This window comes from Lepidochelys kempii, chromosome 3 (assembly GCF_965140285.1).
Source record: "Lepidochelys kempii isolate rLepKem1 chromosome 3, rLepKem1.hap1, whole genome shotgun sequence".
Taxonomy (NCBI): domain Eukaryota; kingdom Metazoa; phylum Chordata; order Testudines; family Cheloniidae; genus Lepidochelys; species Lepidochelys kempii.
The window spans coordinates 139,128,732-139,149,559 of NC_136382.1; the positions used below are offsets into that span (position 1 = coordinate 139,128,732).

The 20,828-nt window shown below is 39.3% G+C and overlaps 1 protein-coding gene across 1 annotated transcript in view; it reads left to right on the forward strand.

Moving 5' to 3' along the window:
- The window catches only part of FMN2 (formin 2), a 244,572-nt gene that overhangs the window by 219,793 nt on the left and 3,951 nt on the right, over nucleotides 1–20,828 (forward strand).

Here is a 20,828-nt window from a genome sequence, read left to right on the forward strand (position 1 = left end):
CCATAACTGCCTGTGCCTTGTGTAACCCTCTGGTATGTGTGTATAACAGGTGCCCCTTTGTGCCGATCCACAGATGATGTGGGTCTGTTACAGCTCTCAGCTAAGAAATCTTGGCTCTTTAGCTAAAGCTAGTATGTTGGCTAAGATGGTGGCTGTCATATAAGCGGGAGCTTGTCCAGTCATTCTAACACCCACTGAGACGTGGATTACAACTTGTGCTAGAGGAGCTATTGTATGCTATATATAGTTGTTGGTTTTAGTAACTCAGTGAGCATAAGAATGTTGCTATGATTTAATAAATGTCAAAATAAAATGAAATTTTACAGAGGTAGGCCTGAACAGCAAATGTTTATAGACATGCATAACTTTACACATGTAGTCACAATGACTTCCTTGGGAAGTTAATGAAATTACTCAGATTATCAAAACTTGTCATGTAAGCACATATTTAGGCACCTAACTAAAAAGGGCTTGCTTTTCAGAAGTGCTGAGCATGCACAATTCCCACTGAAATTAGATTACTGCGTGGCTAAAGTCAATGGAAACTATAGGGACCTAGCACCTAGAAAATCAGGTATCTAAGTCAAATCAAAACAATTGATTTTTAAGTACAGGGGAAGATATTTTAGAGTGAATTCCCTTTTCACAATTAAGAAAACGAGGACTGGATTCTGATTCTATGGCAAGTTTACGGAGCAAATATTAACACGGTGCAAGTACTTACTGGACGGGGGTGCACTTCATTTTACTGCCTGTCTGAAATGATTTCATGTACTTAAATCTCTCTCTTTAGTATTTAACTTCAGCCCAAGTTCATTCTGTCTCCAGTTTCCCGGGTTGGGATATAGTTGCCAAAGGTTTATCTTGTGTTTCCATGTATTTTTCATAAAATTGTTTTTAATTTTTTTTTCTTTTTCTGATTATTAGGTTATTTTTCTTAAAATGGTGAGAACGCCTCTCACTGTACATATTGTTTCCTTTAGTATTTTTTTTAAAAGGGGGGGAAATACATTTTGACTCTTTAAAAGATCAGCTCATGGAGAATTTTGAAAACACTTTTTAGATTCTCTGCTTGTTATACAAATGTTTGTTTGCTTTGTTTCTCCACATATTTTGAAGTACAAGAGAAGTTGTAATGAAAACAAGACCATTAAGTTTTCACTTGCTTGGGTTTCTTATTACCCTACCTGAAATCATTGTCCTCCATATATGGTATCCTATATAGATCGGTGTGGAGGAGGAGATTATGATGATCTGAAAAAAGAGGTCCATGACTTCCCATGGGAGAAATTCATTCAAGGCAGACAAACACCTAAGAAACAAAGACCCACTTTTATGAATGTTTTTCCATTATGATATGAGGAATGTGGAATACAGAAAATAGTACATCATGCTGAACTGACTCAAGGCTTTTTTGTAATGTTCTGTCAGCATGGATTAAGAATTTTGGAGGTCCTGGCTTGCTCTTTCCATCCCCAGGGTACCAAGGTTAATGATAATTAATACTACTTAATAATAGTGATTTGCATCTAACTATATAACTGTTAACTAATCACACCCCAGCAGGAGGTGCTATAGAGGCAACAGGCAAAATCTTAGAGGAAAAGGAATAATTTACAGAGCTGGTCAGAAATGTGAACTTTTTCTGTGAAAAATATCATTTTCAGCAAAACATGACAAATCTGAAATATTTCAACAGAAAATCAAAATATATAGATTCTGAAATGCTATTTGCAGTCCCTCATGAGAGATGTAGTTCAGGTGTCTCATGCTCCCTGTCTCCTCCATAAGATGGACCCCTGAGCCAGATTACAATTGTCTCACATTTTGGTGATGGGAGGTGATGCATCATGGCTGTTGCATGGGCCATGATGCATCGTGGAAGATTAAATCCATCTGGGGATCCCATCCTATAAAAAAGAATGAGTGACCCAAACTACAACACCTATGAGGCACCACAGTGGCATTTAACTGAATCTATCTATTTTTGGCTTTGGCCAGATTTTTGATGAGCAATTAGATTTTCCATGGAAAGCCCATACATTTTGTGAAAACTCTAATTTAGTTGAAAACTCATTTTTTTTCCCTCAAACAGTGTCAATGGAAATTTTCTAACCAGCCCTAGTAAAAATATGTTCTCTAGAGGTGTCCTCCAGCCAACTGACAGAATGGTTTTCTTGACCTGTTTTAGTAGCCATTTCCGGCTCTACTGATAAAGGACAGGAATGTTGTGAATTGAAGGCCTCTTTGTACCGGAAGAGTAAAATGGAGAATAACCTGGGCAAGACACTCTCAGCCACTCTAGGGCAACACTCCATAGTATTCCCTACTCCCACAAAATTGCAGTAAGAATTAAAAGGTAGGGACATATCTACAGTTGGTGTAAACTGACATCAAGGCTGTTGGATTTGAGGATCTGGCCTTTTGCTTCCAGAGTGTCCCCAGGACTCTACATCTCTATGGTTCCATGACTTAAATTATTGCCAAATGAATACTTTCCTGAGAGTGCATAGTTTAGCTTTTAACTCAATGGGGAAACACTCTAAATCTGAAATACACTAAGCTGCTTTGTGATGATACATGCCACTCAGATGCCACTGATGTTATTTATACCTAAAAGATTGGTGCCTAGATTACATGCTAGGTGTCTCATGCTAATATTTTAATGGTGAAATCCTGGCCCCCTTGAAGTCAATTACAAAAAGTAGGGCCAGAATTTCACACAGTGTATTTTGAAATCACAGTGGTTGCTTATCTCTGTCTATGTTTGGTAAATCAAGTTATTTTCTGTAGCTAAAATCAAAGAGCAAGGTATTGTCTGTACACATTTATATGACAGGTCTGATAAGAACCCCCCCCCCCCGTTTTCTTTCTTTGTTGCAATATAATTCTGTTGTTGGGGAAATAATTGCTGCAAAAAGGAAAGCAGTTTGACAGTGATCATATTTGTAAGAACTGAACCCTGTTCTTTTGTTTGAGCCCCAAACAATGTTCTTTGTTTAAGATTACACTGTGTACAGCATTTCTGGCCTAGTTTTAAGGTCCTTGGTCTTCAGCAGGGAAAACAAGGGGGAGTGATAGCTTCTTATAGTAGAAGTTCCTTATCCAATCTCTGTAAATGTGAGTCAAATTGTTAATACAATAACTTACCCAAAGGCCTTTCATAAATGGGTTTTTTTCTAAAGTGCACCCTTATGTTACAGATGTGCCAAAAATGTGTGTGTTTAAAGAAAGCAGTCAGTAATTCTTTATTTTAAATACTTTCCAGTCTGGATTGCAGCTTGTATATTGGTTTGCAGGCATTTAGATAAACACAGCAGTGTCTAGTCTTGGTATTTCTCAGCTACCAGATGAGAAAAACCAAAGAAAAATGGCGCAAGGTTAAGAACAAATTCATTTTTCTGAAGTTTTCAACTGCTTCTACTCAGTTGTGTCAGATGAAATAAAGCAGAAATGGAAAATACCAGTCACAGAGAAAATTCGACAAGACACTGCTGAATACAGTAGCAATACAAAGAAAAATGCACCTGAAATATACATGTAAAGCATATTTCTTCATTAGTACTGTTGGGATTTTCTTAACAGCACTGTGTTTGGTAGCAACACTTTAGTCAAGGGTAAGATGGGCATTCCATTCTAAATCATTCTGAGTTGTTTATAATGTTCTCAGAAATGTTCCCTTTAGGCTGAAATTTCTTATGCTGGGTCTCACCCTAAGGGTGATTTTTTTTTTTTTTTTAAAGTCTAAACAAGATCCATTGAGCTATTTTTTTTTATTTACACACCTTTGTTTTTAAAGCGTGTTTTGTACTTTAAAATACTTTTGTTCCATGTTTCATAACTAAAAATGGCTTTGGTTTGATATTTAACCTTGGCATGTATAACCTTTTTAGAGATGAAAGGGATATCATAAGTTTGCAAACAACTGGCGTCAAATTCAGCACTCGGTTACATCTGTGCAACCCCACCAACGTTTGAATTTGGCTCTTGATTTTCAATTAACAATCTAACAAGCTTTGAATTATCTCACCTTTTTTCTTCCACTATATTTTTTTTAATGTGCCATTAATAGACCACATGTTGCATTCATATATTATGAGCTCTGAGAATGTGTTTACCTGTATATGTTACAGCCAGACCTCCTGGATCATGTGATGGGATTCTGAAAAGTGGGTGTAATGGAAGCAGGACAGGTCACTTAGGGTAGGAGTAGACCTGTGTCCATGACTATAGCATGATGTAGGTGAAGGTAGCACATTCACTGCTTGGAATCCAAATGTCTGATCTTGGTCCTGAGCACCCATTTGCTGTTCAGTGTTTGGGATTAAGACTCTCAGACATCTTAATGTTTTGTTTATAGGCAGTTATTTTATCTATAGCTGTGCAAATAACATATTTTTCAGCTTGTTAGCAGTTCTCAAAAATTGGGAAAAAAAATCAAGTTGAGCAGAAAATATTTTTTCAGCGAATTGAAAAGTTTTAAAACATCGTTTTGGGGTCAAACGTTTTGTTAGACACAAAGTGAAACACTTTTTATTAATACTTCAAGCACTTTTTAATCTTTAAAAAAACATTTTGCGTAAAAGTCAAGGATTTTTTCTAAAACATTGTTTTCGAGTTAAAAAAAATGAAACATTTCCATTTGGAATTAATTTTATTGTACTTGACTGAAGCAATTTGGCAAAATCAACATGAATTTGCAAAATGTCTGTGTCACCACATCTGTATTTTTCACAAAAAAAAGCTTTGGTCATAAAATTTCACCCAGCTCTAATCCTGTCCCCCTTGAGCATGCCAAGCTGTAAGTATTTAACTTTTTCCTTTTAAATCAATCTCTTCAATCTCCTAATTTTGTTTAAATTTCTTTGAATTCCTTTCGGTTTCTATAGATTATCCTGGTAATGAGGTGTCCATCATTAAATGCATTTTTTCCAGATTTATTTGTGCTTGAGCCTGATCAGAGAGAAAGGAACACTGGCTGCCTCCTCTATCATCCAAAGAAGGGAGGCAGAGGGGCTAGGCAGGAACAACTGTGCCACTTGACTATAAACCTGGAACTGTCTGGAGGAGTAGGGCAAGAACCTCCTCAAGAGTCTTGTCTTCAGGCTGAGGTGGGCAAATTCCTCACTCTCAGAGAAAAATCCCCTGAGAGTGCAGACACACTTGTATGACAGTCAAAAACAGAGTAAGTTATACAAAGTTAATTATTGGAATGTCTTCTATTGGTCTGGGTGGCAAAATCTGTCTTTCAAGACTAACAGAGCCAAACGCTTCTTTTTTTTATTTGTATTTTTAATTTTTAATTATGTATACTCTGGCTCATGACAGTAGCAAAGAGAGGTGAAGGCTTTCAGAACTTATTTTGTTAAAAAAAAAAAAGGCCAACATTTTAAAATGCCGGTATCACTGGTGCAGCATTAGAGCCTAATTAAAACCTGCTAGACTTGTCCCTAAACCTGGAGAGGCGTTGTTCATAACCCCGCCTCCATTTTTTGGGTGGCAGAGTAGGCAAAGAAGCTCCTTTCTCTCTACCCCTGCTCAGAGTACGGCTGCAGTCTCTTCAGATAATCACTGCTGCCCCAGATAGCCCCACCCCTTGCAAAAGTGTAGGCGTCTATCTGAACATGGGAAAGAACTCCTGCTTGCACAGAAGAAGAGAAAAGGAGAGGGACAGTTGGGGACCCCAAAGTGTGTGTGTGTGTGGGGGGGGGAACTGATTGTTTACTCACCTTGGCGCATATTTATGAAACAGAGTGTCAGCTAATAGAAATGCACTTGAACTGACTCTTAGCTGTAGGTGGGAGGGGGGGTCATAAACTAGATCTACATCATTATAGTAAAGTTCTGACATCTTCCACCTCACGCTGAGTATGAGAACTTCATTTCACTGACTCCATCCAACCTTTTAACTCCCATGATAAATCTTTGACATTTTAAAAATAATCTGTAACCCCCCTAAATTTACTCCTCATTTGACTCTAAAAGTTGCCCGTTCCCATAAGAATAGCAGTTAAGCTGGCACTTGGCGTGTCACATTGTATATCTAGATGAAAGGGAGATTCCTGGCCAACATGTCTCCACAGCTCATTGATCTCCCCCTGCAGCAAGACTGGTATGTCTCCCTACAGATTCCCCAGCAGGATGATTTAAAACTTGCTGTTGAGCAATTTAAAGTCTGGCATTCGATATCTATGCCTTGCAGAGTAAGGCACATACTGGTAATCTGCCACTATTGCTTGCAAAGAAGGGCATTAAATCTCCTTGCACGAGCTATGTCCTCCCAAAGTAATTTAAGGGATCTTTTATTAACCCTTATAATAAGAACCAGTAAATTAGACCTGAGAATGAGAGATCTGGGAACATGGAACTATTCACTTAGTAAGGAATGGGAAAGTGGGGAGAGAATCAGTGGTTGAAAAATTTCTCTAGTAAGTCTTCAATGTGTCATTCCTGTGATAATGAAGATTAGTAGCATTGCCTAGCAAGGCCACATTTCAAAATGAACATAAAATTAGCTGATGTAAGATGTAAGGAAATGATGGTCGTCTGGCCTGAAGGTAGCCTTGCTTCAGTCTTGCTGAAAGTAATAGGAAATGGTGACCACTTTGACTAAAGACAAAATTCATGATTTTGCTGGTATAAATCAGGAGGTATGGACACATTTTGTGTGTATGTGTATGTATGATACTTGTCATGAAATCACAAGATTTGGCAATTCTGCTGATTTTTCAGTACCATATGAGTTGCTGTAACTAGGCACTATTTGGTGACTTAAGAATGGGATTTCCTTTCATTTTAAAAACTGTTGCCCTTTTGAACTTTGGATGTGTGTCTCTGTGTATTTGTGCAGATATGTCTTCCTATATATAGTTGGACACCATGGTTATTACACAATTGGCCTTTCTCCTGTTGCATAGCAGAGTAAGACAAAATCTCTAGACCACCCAAGTGATTGTAGTGGTCACAAGTGATGCTGAGTGAAATTTGGAAGTTCTGTCCCATGGGAAATTCTAATGTTTCAACATTTGTCATCCTAAATTAGGAGGAAAAAAATGCAATATTAAAATATTTCATGGAGTGAAGTATTCAAAAAATGTAAATTAGGAAATCTTGAAATGAAACATTACTACACTTTCAATCAAAACAAACATTTCAATATTCTGCAATCAAAATGTTTGATTTTGGTTCGAATTAACTTGAAATACTTCTATGTTGAACATTAAACTCCATTTCCTATTGTGGTGCTTTGCCTCATGGGTGCTCTTATTTGAATATCTGATGCCTCTATTCTTCCCTATGGGCCAGACTTCCTGGTCGGATTACATCTCCCATGGTGTACACACAGTCACTTTCATGCCTTGATGTCCCATGCAGCTTGATTGTAGGGGAATCCATTCTCCAATATGAGAGATGTAGTCCTCCACAGAGCCCAGACAATAGGAGAGAATGGGAGCCCAAATTACAACTTTAATAAGGCTATGCACCATGATCCAGAAAAATGTTTCACATCAGTTCAACAAAACTAAATATTCCTATTTGGGTTGAACCTGTCCAGAATGAAATATTTCATTTAGATTTTTCAGCCAGAAATGTTACAGAAACTGCATTTTTGTCAGAGAATCATTGCAGCAGAAAATTTCTGATCAGCTCTAGTACCAAGTTTTGCCGAGTGCCAAAGACTTGTAGTATTGAAATGGATCCACAGGCCTTTCAATACTCAAGATTAAAACTGGAGTAATATTAGAAGCAAGAGGAAGTCCAAGGACAGGGTAGGCCCATTACTTAATGGGGGAGAGGAAATATGGAAATGGCAGAGGTGCTTAATGACTTCTTTGTTTCAGTCATCACTAAACAGTTTAGCAGCGATTGAACGTCTAACATAGTGAATGCCAGTGAAAATGAGATAAGACCAAAATAGGGAAAGAGCAAGTTAAAATTACTTAGACAAGTTAGATTTTTTTCAAGTCACCAGGGCCTGAGGAAATATCTGAGCCATTAGTGATTATCTTTCAAAAGTCATGGAAGACCGGAGAGATTCCAGAGGACTGGAAGAGGGCAAATATAGTACCCATCTATAGAAAGGGAAATAAGGACAACCTGGGGAATTACACCCTAGTCAGCTTAATTAACACACGTACAAAATGTGTAATTAATTAAGTAATCAATTTGCAGATACATACAAGATAATGCTGTAAGTAAGTCAGCATGGTATTTTCAAGAACAAATGGTATCAAGCCAACCTAATAGCTTTCTTTGCTAGGGTAGCAAGCATTGTGGAGGGGGGAAGCAGTAGATGTGGTATATCTTGACTTTAGTAAGGCTTTGATAATGTCTCCTATGGCCTTCTTATAAACACTATAGGGAAATACAACCTAGATGGAGGTACTATAAGGTAGGTGTATAGCTGGTTGGAAATCTGTTCCTAGAGAGTAGTTCACAGGCAAGCTGGAAGGATATATCAAGGGGTCCCGCAGGGATCCGTTTTGGATCCCATTCTCTTCAATATCTTCACCAATGGTTTAAATAATGGCATAGAGAGTACTCTTGTAAAGTTTGCGGATGATACCAAGCTGGGAGGGGTTGCAAGGGCTTTGGAGGATAGGATTAAAATTCAAAATGATTGGACAAACTGGAGAAATGGTCTGAAGTAAATAGGATGAAATTCAATAAGGACAAATGCAAAATACTCCACATAGGAAGGAACGATTAGTTGCACACACCCAAAACGGGAAATGACTGTCTAGGAAGGAGTACTGGGGGTCATAGTGGATCATAAGCTAAATATGAGTCAACAATGTAACACTGTTGCAAGAAAAGCAAACATAATTCTGGGCTATATTAGCAGGAGTGCTGTAAGCAAGGACCGAGAGTAATTCTTCTGTTCCACTCCGTGCTGATGCGGCCTCAACTGGAGTATTGTGTCCAGTTCTGGGCACCACGTTTCCGGAAGGATTTTGACAAACTGGAGAAAGTCCAGAAAAGAGCAACAAAATGATTCAAGGTCTAGAAAACATGACCTGTGAGGAAAGATTTGAAAAAAATGGGTTTGTTTAGTCTGGAGAAGAGAAGACTGAGGGGGGATATAACAGCTTTCAAATACATAAAAGTTTGTTATAAGAAAGAGGGAGAAAAATTGTTCTCATTAACCCCTGAGGATAGTACAAGAAGCAATGGGCTTAAACTGCAGCAAGGGTGGTTTAGGTTGGACATCAGGAAAAACTTCCTAACCATCAGAGTAAGTAAGCAATGGAATAAATCACCTAGGGAGGTTGTGGAATCTCTATCATTGGAGAATTTCAAGAGCAGGTTAGACAAACACCTGTCAGGGATGGTCTGTATAATACTTTGTCCTGACATGAGTTCAGGGGACTGGACTAGAAGACCTTTTGAGGTCCCTTCCAGTCCTATGATTCCATGTTTCTATAATGTAGAAGTCAAGGGAGTTATGCCAGTTTTCATCATCCAAAAATATGGACTAATCTCTGAAAGTAAACTAAATAAAACGTAGAGCTACGATACTTGCTAATCTCAATGAAATCTTCATCAACAAAACACACCAGACACCTTTTTCATTGTATTGTCAAGATGTACTTATTTGAGAAATGACATCTCAGGGCAGTACAAGTTCTGGGCATCGGTTGTTGACAAAGGAGGAAAATGTCCAGGATTCTGCTACAGGTTAGCTTCTATTTTAAGTGGTTAGATTAAAACATTTTAATCCATTTGTCCTTGATCCTCTGAGCCAAAGTATGATTAATCACAGTGTCTTTTGGCCAGCTATTGTCTGCTATGCAGTCCTTAAAGGAGCAGTGCAAGAAGTTGGCTGTGATATCAAGATAGTCCAATGCATAACCTCTTTGTTGGTAGGCAGAGGTTAAGTTTCATCCGTCAATTTGATGGGACTAGGTACGTTATAATGTGCTTCTTATCTGTGTAAAAGTCTTCACAGTCAGTTACTGAATCATGTCTGTTTCATCACTTCAACCCTGATAGCCTTAGTGCAAGAGCTCTAAACTTCTGCTTGTGTTTTATAAATTACTTTTATTTTAACAATTCTGATTTCTAGCTGGGATTATCTCATGCAAGAAATATGATGACCTGCTCTAAAAGAATATTTAGTAAATAATTAAACACATTTAAAAACAGGGTGAAATAATCATATTTAGCCCTTCTTTTCATAAACAGTTTCACAAGAAAGATTTTTATAACTCTCTTTCCTTATGTGGTACTCCAGAGATTGGAGAAATATCTGGCACTGAATGGTTTGGCTGATTTTTAAAGAAATTGCTCATGTGTCTTAGTATTATAAACACGTTACTTGCAAGACAGAGAGCAATCCTCATAGAACAGTTTAAATCCTTTGTTTAGCGTATGACATCCCTTTTTTCTTTTATTTAACTGATTAAAAAATCCATTTAATTCAAACTATAAAACCTCTTGCTTCACTTAGTTTTTTACTCTGTCTTACGATGTGTTGAATTTGTACAGATGCAATGGTGTTGAGTTTCATGAAGTACCTTGTTGAAGTGTAATAATGCCTGCTCTTAGCTTGTTGTTGGAAGGTTTGTTGTGACCATTTCTACTGCCTAAAGCATGCAACATTCCAACCTTGTCAGTATGTTTAAATTTGTCATGTACTAGTAGACTCTAGTGAAGTGTAAGGGAATCTCCACCAAGCCTGCTCGGAGCCAGTCGGAAATGAATCTGTCTGCCACAGATACTTATTCAGACAAAATTATTAATGCTTAGTGGCAGGGAAGTGGCTCCCCTTCTCATTGGATTGAATGATGAGAGAAATTCTCTCAGTCTTGATAAGGCTGTGGTCAGGCTGGCGTTTGGTCTAGAAGGTAGATAAAATGATTCTGCCTTCAGGGCTGCAAGGACGTCTGGTTTCTTTTTCCTGTATCTGTGCCAAAGTGTATCTCCCTTATTCATCTTGCAAGCTGTCTTTAAACTTAATCATGGTGAACTTTTTGTATATGTTTGCCTGACAATAAATAGGGGGGAGTGGGAGGTGAAAGTGCTGGAGAAAAACAATTTTATTATGATGGAAACAAGAAACCGCTCCCTTTGTTTAGATTAACCCTCAGTAAACTATCAAAATTTTATTCAAAAGCAGGATTTGAGAGCCTTTCTTTTGCACTGCATAATAACTAGCTAAAACCGTAGGTTTTTCACAGGCTCATGGATGTTTCATGATTTTTACATTTACTGAGTGTTTTACTATTGCTGTAGCTGCACTGGAGGAAATCCTTTCTGGAATAAAGCATTTGAGCTCAGTGAAGACATACATCTGTCTGGATGGGGTGGATTTGAATTATAGAAATTTTATTTAATATTTATAAAGCATTGTACAGGTCTGATCCTGAGATTGCACACTGCTGTGAGTGGTCTCTGCAATTTATGGATTCGTGGACTAGTTTCAACTTCCAACCATTGGATCTTGCTATATCTTTCTCTGCTACATTTTAAAGAGTGCATTGTCAAATATGTGTTCTCCATGTAGGTACTTATGGACTGTAATCAAATCACTCCTTAACCTTCTCTTTGTTAAGCTAAATAGATTAAACTCCTTGAATCTGTCTCTACAAGGCAGGGTTTCTAATTCTTTTACCATTCTTGTGGCTCTTCTCTGAACCCTCTCCAATTGATCAACATCCTTTCTGACATGTGAGCATCAGAACTGGACACAGCATCCCAGCAGTGGTTGCAACAGTGCCAAATACAGAGGTAAAATAACCTCTTTACTCCTACTTGAGATTCCCCTGTTTTATACATCCCAGGATCACATTCATCCTTTTGGCTACAGCATTGCACTGTGAGCTCATGTTCAGCTGATTATCCATCACCACCTCTAAATCTTTCTCAGAGTCACTGTGTCCGAAGGTAGAGTCCCCAATTCTGTAAGTATGGCCTACATTCTCTGTTTATATATGTGTACATTTACTTTTGACCCTATTAACATGGATAGTGTTTGTTTGTACTTGCCAGCTTACCAAGCAATTCAGATCTCTCTGTATCAGTGACCTGTCCTCTTCATTATTTACCAGTCCCCTAATTTTTGTGTCCTCTGAAAACTTTATCAGTGCTGGATTTTGTGTTTTCTTCCAGATCATTTTTCAATAGTGTAGTGCCAAGGACTGATCTCTGTGGGAATCCCACTAGAAACACACCTGCTCAGTGATGATTCACACTTACAAATACATTTGGAGAACTATCCTGTTAGCCAGCTTGTAATCCATGTAATGTGTGCCATATTAATTTTGTAGTATTCTAGTTTTTAATTAAAATGTCATGCAGCACCAAGTCAAATGTTTACAGAAGTCTAACACATCAATACCATTATCAACTTTATCTACCAAACTTGTCATCTCATCAAAAAAGATATCAAGTTAGTTTAACAGGATTTTCCTTAAATCCATGTTGACTGGCATTAATTATATTACCCTCGTTTGTCCTGTATCAGCCTCTCCATTATCTTGTCCAGGATCAATATCAGGCCGACAGGCCTATAATTACCTCAGTCATCCCATTTACCCTTTTACAGTATTGGAACAACATTAACTTTAAATTGGACAACCCACAATAGTGAATACTAACCTTGGTAGTAAGTGTTTGTAAGATTAGGTCTTGATGTTTAAAAACACAAGAAATGACAACAGGTGAAGAAGGGAGGGGCAAAGACAATAAAAGACAATGCAAATGATATTGTAATAGCTAGAACATTTATTACAAAAATGGGGCCCAACCTCACAGTGCTTACATAGACAAAATGTATTTAGGAATATAGCAGTTGGATCAGATCAGCGGTCCATCAAATCCAGTGACCTGCTTCCCAGTGGACAGCATAGATGCTTCGGGGGAAAGGGAAAGTTTCCTCCTAATCCCATTAGTAAGAGGTGAGTTTGTTCCTTGAGGCATGATGATTTATATCCCTTCTAAGATTCTTGTTTGTTATTACAATTGTGGAAATTTCATGGTTCTCCGCCTCCCCCCCAGCTCCGATCTTTTTATTGATTTGGTTGTTCTCTTTAATTTTGTTCGTACTTTATAGCTATTTAAATATAATTTCTGTTTTAAATTTTTTGCAAGTATTGCTGATTGGTATGGTGATAGGCACTTTATACATTATAAAAATTCAGCATATATTTCATTATATATTAAATCAGTCATACATATATATGACTGATTTTTAGCATATTTTGTAATAGAACAAATGGAAAATATATTAGCCAGGGTTCTTCTCACTTCTCTGCCTTATGCTTATCCACTCTTGAAAATTCCTTTCATATGTATAGATGAAAACACAATGGAAATGCTAAATATAATCATTTGCATAATTGTAAATTAGTAATTTAAATAATTGACAAATCCTGTGCACATCACAGCATTTATTATAAAACATGGCAGTTGGCAAAGAAAAGAGGATTTAAAATGAGTTCATTCCCCTGTCCACTCTATCATAGTGAAAAAGTACAAACATACTGACTCCCAAGGAAGGGAGGAAACTGCTGATGACATTTCAAAGTCATGTCCAACTAGTGTAACGTATTAGTCTTGCTGGTGGTTGTGAAAGGAGCTGTTTGTCTGTAGTTTTAAGTGGTAGAAATGTTCAAACCAGTAAATTTTTAGAGCTTTTTGAAAGGAGAAATCCATACATATTAATTTTAAATTTAAACAAAGTCCTGGATTCAGTCATATTTTCAGCCTTCAAAATATATGTTTGAATATTGCAACAATTAAGAACAGTTTAGTTGCTTTTGGATTTTAGCACTGCAAAGCCCAGTGACCACAGTTGTAGGCTGGAGATAGAAGGTAATGCTTTTACCAGCCTTTTTATACGTAATACTACAGATTAACACTTACACAATGCTTCCCATTTTTTTAATAGTCGCAAATTAAGCCTCGCACAGCTCCCCAGTGATACAGGTAAATGATACCTTCATTTTACAGATGAAGAAGCTTAGTTTCTGATGCTAGAGATGCATGCATGTGGAATTGTATTGACTTCAGTGCGGCTCCCTGCAAGCACAAGAATCTGCCTGCATGCATCTCATCACAGGAGCAGGAGGCCAAGAGACAGACAGGTTAAGTAGCCCAAAGCCACACAATGAGTAAGTGGTTTGTCTGCAATTAGAATTCAGTAGTTTCTGGCTCCCAGCTTTGGGCCCTGTCCACTAGACCACACTATTTTTCACTTACCACATCTATAAATATTCACAAGCTCAAGAGAAATTGTTTTTTTTTTTGTTTTTTTTTAGTATTAGCCATGCAGCCATCCAAAACCTGGCTCATTGTCTTAGAACATAAGTCCCACAGCACCCTATACCTTTTATAATGAAGTCTAGAGTAGAACCAAGTGAAGCTCTCTTAGTGCCTAATACTGGGTTGCACTGTCCTGAAGAATTCAAGACCTAATTTTCCAAACTGGAAGACAAGACCTATTAAGAGTCCAAGTTTAATTGCCAGTTGGCTTGAAACACGTCTCTGCAAGAATTATCCTGCAGACACTCAAAGTTACAGTTGACGATTTCAATATATATAAGCAGGTCCAGATTAAAGATTTTTGGGACCCTGTACACTGTGGATGTTAGGGGCCCTCGCCTTCCTTAAAGTAGACAGTTCACGTAATATACAAGCAAATCTGCCGCCTTAGGCAAAAAGTCAATGTTCTGCTCTCCTCTTTCCTCCTAGAACAGAGGTTCTATGCTGTGGGAGTGCAGTGGACTTTCAGGGAGAAGGCATGATGAGCCTGCTGATGATTCAGTGGCTCTGGTAGAAGTGTGGGGGGAGGCAAGCACCACTCATTCAGGTTTGGCCCAGACACCCCTCTGTCATGATGTGGGGAGGGGCAAATTTGAGCAGGGTGGCCAGGTTTTTCAACAGTGACAAGTCCTATTGGCTCTCAAAACAAGCCACTCCTTAACTAGTCTATACAAACACTGCAGTTCTCTTCAAAAGCTGTAGTAATACAAAACAGCAGCAGTGAACTTACTGATTTCCACCCCACCTATGACTTGTTATGGTATCTAGAGAACGTATGCTGCCCCCAACCCCTTGGCCGAAACACACACACACACACTCTTTGCCAAACTAGACTGAGATCCATATGCCACAGCAGCTGTCACCCAGCCCCTGCCCAAGCACTTGATGCTGATGAAGTATTTACAATATATGAGAGGTTTTTTGTTCCCACTGTAATGCCATGAACAGTTAGTTTTCTCTTGGATCTGCCTAGGCATCTCTGACACCTACCAGAAAATATCCAAGTCAGTGACTTTGCATTGACTTGCAGTCCACAACAGAACTGCCATATGTGATCAAAAATAAAACACAATGGCTGATGTGTCCCAGAAAGGGTTCACTTAGTTGGGGTAGAGCATGGAACTAAACCTTCCCTGATGTTACTGGACAACAATTTCCAGATCAGAGTGAGTTGGTTTCAAAAAATATTGTGGTGTGTTTCACACCATCTGTCCTTTGCATTAGAGGTTGTTGAGAAGTCTTAGTATTTGCAGAATATCAATTATTTCGTATAACCAATGAATCTGTTGATGAGTTGGGAGCACATACTAGGCCACATGGAGCTATGCTGATTTACACCAGCCAAGAATCTGACCCACTTTTGCTAAAGTGGGATATACCACTTAGCTAGCAGCTATAATTGCATAAAATGATAGATACTGTTATAATATGTACTAATCTTAGTAATAGACACTTTTTAATGCCTCGGATGTGTCTAAAGAGACAAGAGGGGGTGAGGTAACATAGACTGCATAGACTGTCAAGTGAGACTGAGCCAATCACAACACATCTTCCAATCTTCTCTCGCTCTGGCCATCCTTTGCCATGCTTGTCCATATCTCCTCGTTAGGAAATCATCCCACCTCTTTGGAGGCTGACCGCGTGGCCATTGCTGTTTTCACGAATACCACTCGGATATAGCTGCGGTCCATCTGTTGTCGCTGAGTCAGGCCACATGTCCCACCCACCACATTTTGCTGAGCCTGCTTTCAACAACAACGTCTTGCACTCCAGACTGCTGCCTAATTATTTCATTGGGGATGTGATTGTGGAGCAAAATGCCGAGAAATGTTTGTTCCATCACCCTCTGTGTGACAGATAGTTGATGTTCTTCAATCTTTGTCAGCGAGCATGTTTTGCTGCCATATAACATCGCTGGAAGCACGGTCGAGTTGTTTTGCTGATCTTTCCTTGGAGGATGTCCTTGATGTCATTGAGTGCGCACCATCCAGCTTTTTTTTCTGTGCAACAGTTCGCCTTTCTGATCATGGTGCATGTTGACTTCCTGGCCCAAATAAACATATTTATCAATCTCTTGGGTCTGCTGTCCTCCAGATGTTCTGCCAAGAACCCAAATAACTCTTGATCTCGTGTATTTTGTTTTCGACTGGTTCATTTTTTAATCCAACTTGACTACTTTTCGCCTTCAGTTCTTTAAGCATTCTCTCAAGTTGGGCTGTATTTTTGGCTATCAGCACTATATCATCTGCAAACCTGAGATGGTTTAGCCACTCGCCATTGATATTAATCCTGCCTTTCAAGTCTGCTCATCAAAAAACCAATTCAAAACAGGCTGTGAATAGTTTTGGTGAAACTGTATCTCCTTGTTTCACGACTTTCTCTATGGGGATTCGGAGGGGAGTATCAAGCAGTGATATGTCCATGCTGCAGCCAGAGTTCACTTCCTTTAGTAATGTGGTATATTTCATGCTGATGTCCTGTTCTGAAAGAGCTTCAAGAATGGTGTTAGTCTCTACGCTGTCGAACGCCTTCTCATAGTCCACGAAGGCAATGCACAAAGGGAACTTGTATTCCCTTGAACGTTCTACTAGTTGGTTTAGAGTGAAGTTGTGGTCTATTGTGCTGTAATTCCTTCAAAAGCTGGCCTGTTCTCTAGGTTGCTGTTCATCGAGGTTTCACAACAGTCGATTTGTTATTATTTTAGTGAACAACTTATAGATAAGTGAAAGCACGCAGATCGGGCGATAGTTCTTTAGATTTTCTCGATTGCCTTTCTATATAGCAAGATGGTATTAGACTCTTTCCAACTGGATGGTATTTTATGGATTTCCAGGTAGCGGCTGAATCTTTGGGCGAGAGCTTTCCAAAGTTCCTGACCTCCCGCCTTAAGCACTTCTGCTGTCAGACTGTCCTTGCTTGGAGTCTTCCCCTCTTTCATTTAAAGGACTGTGTGATCGACTTCACTGATGAGAACCGGGAGTATGTGTCCATCTGTTTGTTGAAGTGATGGCATTGGGATGTCTATACGGGATGCAAACAGCTGGGTATAGAAATCACTGCAAATTGTCTCCATCTCTGTTCGGTTACTGATTTTCCGTCCCTGTTCTTCAAGCCGATAATGATGACCTGTACAACTCCAGTTCCCGTTTGCATTTTTGAGACTTTTACGATCTTCAGCAGCCTTTAGGAGCTTTTTGGTTTGAAATTTCTCGAAATCTTCCTTCAACTTCATTCGTATGAGCTTGCAAACAAGGGAGTACTCAAGCCTGTTGCTGCCATTTCTTTTCATTTTCCTCCTCTTCTCCAGTAAAGTCTTTGTATTCTCCGAGATTCTTCCACTAGCTCTTCTTGGTCTTTCATGCTCAGCTGATTTCACACACCATTTCAGTCTCCTACTGAAGTTCTCATAATCATCGTCGCAGTCGTCCAGGAGGCTCCAATCTTCCCTAGAAATGTTTTTCTTCAGGATTGCCTCATCGAAAGCTACGGGTTGGTGTCTTCTGTTTGCCATACACAGCATCTTTTTCTCCACCTTTACAGTGAATGTGAGTCTGGCTCTCAGTAGGCGATGATCGCTACCGATATTGAATGATGGCACTACTGAAATATCCTGCACGGTGTGTCGTCTATTGATAAGAAAGTATTTAGTTTCATTTTTTGTCTTCACATTTGGTGCGATCCAGGTCCATTTTCTATTGGTCTTCTTTCAGAACCAGGTATTACCACTGAACATTCTCCTCATCTCTGCCAATATAGCTAGTCATTCTCCTCTTGCATTTCGTTCTCCGATACCATACTTTCCTATGAACTTTTCGCCCTCTCTCCCTCTTGCAGCCTTGGCGTTAAAATCTCCCATCACAATCGTATATGTGGAACTCTGGGCGAGGGTTTCCTCCAGTTCCTGATAGAATCCTTCCACCACATCATCTTCACATGCACTTGTGGGATCATAGATCTAGATGATTTTGAGGGTACTGTTTCAGTTCAATCAGAGGTAAAGCACCCCGATAAATGATGATTTCAAATGGCATGAGACAATTTTCAAAGACCATTCCTTGTTTATGATGAATCCAACTCCTCCAACTGTCCTTGAGCCTTCTCCTTTTCCTAGAATGACCATGCTTCCATCCCTCCAGCTGACCTCCATCTCCTTCTTTCATTGTGTTTCGCAAACACCCAGCACATCACAGGCTGTTTTTGCCTTTTTCTCCATGAGATGGTTTATCGATTCCTCCCTCATCAGTGTTCTGCAGTTATAAGTGCACACTGAGAGAGTTGTCCGGTTTCCTTTTAGCAACCTGCCACCTGAGATTCTTTGCAGCCTCTCGTTGGTCGAATGCCTCACTGCCTCCGGAGTGGGGATTGAGGAATGTGCAGAGAACTGAGACTTGGTTTTCCATGTTGTTTTAGCCATTGTTTTCATCCACCCACTGACTGGGCTGTCAGTGGCGCGTTTACCTCCTCAACTTAGCTATCTTACAGGCTCAGAAAGAGGGATTATATGCCCTTCCACAGCGGAAGCTGCCCCCTCGCTGGGCTGATAGTCCAACACCTTGATAGCATGGTTAGACCTGCCGGAGAATACACTCCGCTACTATCGCTGTTGAACAGCCAGAGTCACCGCTGCACCACGTTGAGGCATAGAGGTAGGATTTGCAGCAGGGTGAGGGGGGTGAGGTAATACCTTTTATTGGAAAAACTGTCTAATAGATTATTAGGAGGTGACCAGAGGAGAGAGGTGATTTTTCTTCCTTCAAATGTGCTCAAATTTTCATAGACGTTAATTAGAAAGGGTAAGTGGTTCTTTGGAAGTGAACAAACCAAGTCCCGTGAACTTGACTGCATTTTATACCTTCTGTCTAAGCTGCTGTTGTAAAACTACCACTACATGTTGGCTGCTACCTTTATTGAACCCATTTAAAATACCTTTACAAAAGCTGCATTACTTGGCTGTTAAGCATTTTTGCAAAGGCTCTGTGTATATTGTGCAGCACCGCCTCATCTGCTTCTCATTTAGACTGGAAATACAGTTTCAAACTAATGTGTATTCACCGTTTTTTTTTGTTTTTTTTTTTTAAAAACCTCTACAATTAGAAATGTTCCTATATTTGTTAAGTTCAGTCAGAGCTTTGATTTCACTACTGGCAGAGAATCATGATCAAAGCTGATTTGTACAAGTATACATTTTGTGTTTGTGAAAAAGCTTGGGGAATGTTGGCTGAAGTTGGATAAAAGGGACAGTGACTTAACACCAAATTTTCAAAAGCACTCAGCAGATACAATTGGGGTCACATTTTCACTGGGTGCTGAGCACTTCTGAAAAACTGGCCACTTGCATTTAAGTTATTAAATGGGAGCTTGTCTCTCTTGAAATCTGGCCCTTAATAACATAAAACAATTATTTAAAAAAAAATCTGCTTCTCACTTTGCTCCTTAGAGATACAGCAAAATAGCAGACATGCAAGTGGTTTGGAGAATATCCATCGGGACCAGCCCAAGGATATATCATTGGTCTCTGTACTCATTCCTTCAGTATCTTTTTCCTGTTTATTTCTTACTGTTGGATGATGATGAAAAGGCAAAGTAAGCGGTCTCCAAAATTCACGCTGCTGGCAACTATACAAAAAGTCCATGTGGGTTTTACCTGACTCTTTTGCTATACTTTTATTTATAAAGTACGTTGCCATCCCTCACTCAAGAGTCCACCCCATTAAAAGTAATCATTTACAAAGTAACCCAATAGAAGCCTCTAAAACATAAAGGTTCAATAACGGAATGCCCGACACAGTATCAATACTTCAAACACCCAGTGGCAATCTTTGATTGATCCGCAGATCAAACACATTTTAAACTGTTTCCTGGAGCTCACCAGAACTGGGCTATGGCAGGCTACCGACAGGAGCAGGTTCTAGTGGGTAGTACTCCACTGACAACACCCCGGTGCTGGACCCAGGGAAGTTTATCCTATCATAAATGCTGTCTTTGCTGAGCATCATTTTATCAGGTCCTGACTTGCAGCCCTCCTCGCATGAGGGATCTGTACTGAAGCAAGTAGTCCCATTGCGAAAAACCCTCCGTTTTAGAACCTGTTCCTTTCTTTGGTCCAAAAAAGTCCAAATGTGGTGTTGATCAGAACCTGCTGCAAGGGATACTCAGGCTTTTGGAGAGGAAAGAGCATAATAAGGGCTGTTTTTGGAGGGGGAGACCACATTGCTTGAGCTTGATTTATTGTAGGTCAGAGGAGCAGCTATTAGCTTTATTTTGTACTTTTAATATCTGACAAAAGTGCCTGAATAGGCATGGGGTGGTGGTGGGTTTGTACATACTTACTGTAAATCAAAATACATAAATACTTGTGAGAGTAAGAATTCCAGACTAGCTTCCAGTCCTGCAATCACTTACTACTGTGTGCAGAGTCGCTGATGTCCGCTCCTAATAATAAGCACTGGTTCCAGCAGTAAAAAAAATCACAGAATCAGGCCCAGAGATTGTCAACTGCTCTGAAACTGAAAACATGTTTTTGTTTGTTTTTTTAAATTGAAAACCAAGTTTCCTCAATTATG